We start from the raw sequence: 2,804 nt of genomic DNA, 5'->3' as shown, positions 1-2,804 counted from the left end.
ATATCAGATCTAAATGCTATTCAAAGATTATATTGTTTGGTTATGTTCATCCAGCCACGACGTTGGACTCCTCCGACTCTGCAGTGTCCAGCGGGTCAACCGGCAGCGAGGGGGAAGATTCCGACCACACCTTCATCCTGCAGTCCAGCAGCCACTCCGAGTCGTCACACAGCTATTTCTCCGTGATGACCGACAGTCTGGCCAACACCCAGATGTCCACTCTGGACAGTGAGCTCGAGATCTCCGCCAGTCCACCCCTATCAAACAACTGCCGGACCGAGTGGCCACCTGGGTCAAAACAGGATTCTATCCAGGTAACCATGGTAACAGTGTTTATAAGTCTTGGCGTATAAATTGATGTGTTATTTTTTGGCATTTACCAAATTTTGGAAGCACTTGTTTAATTGGAATTCTTGATAAAATTTGATCACCAGTTATGATGGAATAGTGTATCATAACAAGTTCTTGCTGTTAGTAAAGATTTCTTGTATCAAGTGTCCGGGTTAGAATAGATCTTCAGCAACCCATGCTAGTCGTAAGAGGTGACTAATGGGATCCGGTGGTCAGGCTCGCTGACTTCGTTGACACACGTCATCGTATCCCAATTGCATAGTTCTATTCTAATCTGTTTAAGATTCTTGGTCCCTTCTCATTAGACTTGTGAAGATCTGGGTTCGAATTTGTCTCCAACAACCAATGCTTGTTGTAAGAGGTCACTAACGGGATTGCGTGGTCAGCCTTGCTGACTATTTGACACGTCATTGTATCCAAATTGCGAAGAACGATGCTTATGCTGTTGATCACTGGGTTGTCACTTAAGAGCCAACTAACAGGGTGGGTGATCAGGCACGTGGACTTGGTTGACACATGTTATCGTATCCCACTTGCGTAGTTCGATGCTCATGCGGTTGATCACTGGATTGCCTGGTCCAGATTTAATTATTTACAGACCGCCACCATATAGCTGGAATATTGCTGAGTGCAGCATTAAACAACAAACCAAACCAACTGGCATACCGAAGGATGTTAAAGGTTAATTTCCCTGTCAGGCCTTGGGGAATAAAAACATTGGTCGGCTTGGAGTCAATACTGTGTCTGAGTGTATGTTCATGTGAAACTGCAGCTGATGTTCAGTGAACTAAACATATAAAACTGACTTAATCCAAGAGGACACACAGAGACATATGTGCACATCGCTTTGCAAGTACTGTAATCATTAACTTGATGTCAAACCCCATTACACCTCAAGTGGAAACGTCCACCCAACTCACTCTGATGAAAGAGCATCACGTTTCTATGGTTACCATTATAAACTTTTAATATGTTATTTAATTCTTTTCTCCTAGTTTCACCAGCAAAGGCATGCCCGTCGTCAACCCCAGCAAAGGTAATGATCAGATCATACACAATGGGCATGTATAGACAGAGGGTGTTATGTGTGTCACAACATTTTGTTAGGCATGGTGTGTATGAGGTCTTGGGGTAGCATAATGGTTACAGAGCCAGCTCGTCACACCGATGACCCTGGTTCGATTCCCCACATGGGTACAATGTGTGAAGCCCATTTCTCGTGTCTCCCACCGAGATATTGCTGGAATATTGCTAAAAGTGGCGTAAAACCTTACTCGACTCAACGGTATGGGGTAGGGGTTCTTTGAGGGTTGTATTCATGACTTCACAGACTGTCTCGTTTTGTTACTGAATGTTTATATGCCCTGGAGGATATTGTGATTTTTAGCAATATCACGATGGGGGACACTAGAAATGGGATTCACACATTGTACCCATGTGGGGAATCGAACCAGGGCCAACGGTGTGACAGGCAAACACTTAAACCACAAGGCTACCCCACTGCCCCTATTTTCTGTAAGAACCTTGAAGTGTATTACTTGTATTCGTACTTAAAAGTCAAGACAAAACAATGGTTGTTAGGCTCACTGACTTGGTTGATGGATGTAAATGTATCCCAGATGCAGATCATGATGCCAATTGTTTCTTCCAGAATCATTAATATATAGGTTTAGCTGGAATATTTCCAAGTAAAGAAAAGCAGAACTTTAAAAATATTGATATCTAATTTCAGTGATCCATTTTTGTCTTTGTCAGTTCATAATTACATTGTTCCTGTGCCATTTGTTTTCCAAGGAATCTAGTTTTGAAGCGCCAAGATACTATCTTCGGGCTCGGAAACCTGTCCCCGCCAGTCCTAACCCAGCGCTTAGTGTGGAATCTCCGAACAGCTTCTCCAAGACAGTCCGCCATCTTGAACAAATCACAAAGAAAAATAGTATCCTTGCTAGAGCTGTTTTACGCAAAAAGAATCGAATAGCAAATGTTTCTGATGAAGATTAATACAAGCTTAGTTGGTCTTTCATGAATCACTCAAAGGATCTTATTAATGTTGTGATTTGCATTTTTATATTTTGTCATATTTTATGATGTCAGTTGTTTGTAAAATACTGGAGACTGACTTTGAAATATCTACAATATATTCCGTTATTAGTTTTAGGAAACAGCGAGCTCTTGCAAGGTTTAGAAAAATGAATAGTTTAAGCTGTAAATGCTTAATTATATGATGAATATAATTCTTCGCCCAAACTTTTCATTGGAAGACAATCTTTCAGAATCACCCTCCAGCTTTAAGGCTTTATTTATTCAACGTTGGGAAAAGGTGTACAGAAATATAATAGTTGATGAGTTGTGTTTAAATGTTGTATTTCATGGTCCTGGACACCGATATTGATATTTTGTGCTTTATCTCGGGCTCTAGAATAGACGATGAATCAGTGATGCCTAAATGTTTA

General features: G+C 41.2%; 1 long non-coding RNA gene across 1 annotated transcript; it reads left to right on the top strand.

The window, feature by feature from the left end:
• Window positions 1–235: 235 nt before the first annotated feature.
• LOC124262331 lies at window positions 236–2,361 on the top strand. Its single transcript, XR_006894553.1, has 3 exons — window positions 236–314; window positions 1,347–1,387; window positions 2,146–2,361. It is a non-coding gene; the product is annotated as an uncharacterized LOC124262331 (long non-coding RNA).
• Window positions 2,362–2,804: the final 443 nt, after the last annotated feature.

The sequence above is a fragment of the Haliotis rubra genome, unplaced genomic scaffold, assembly GCF_003918875.1.
Source record: "Haliotis rubra isolate DU_JTF1 unplaced genomic scaffold, ASM391887v1 Scf830, whole genome shotgun sequence".
NCBI lineage: Eukaryota > Metazoa > Mollusca > Gastropoda > Lepetellida > Haliotidae > Haliotis > Haliotis rubra.
This window is presented reverse-complemented; position numbering and strand designations above follow the sequence as displayed.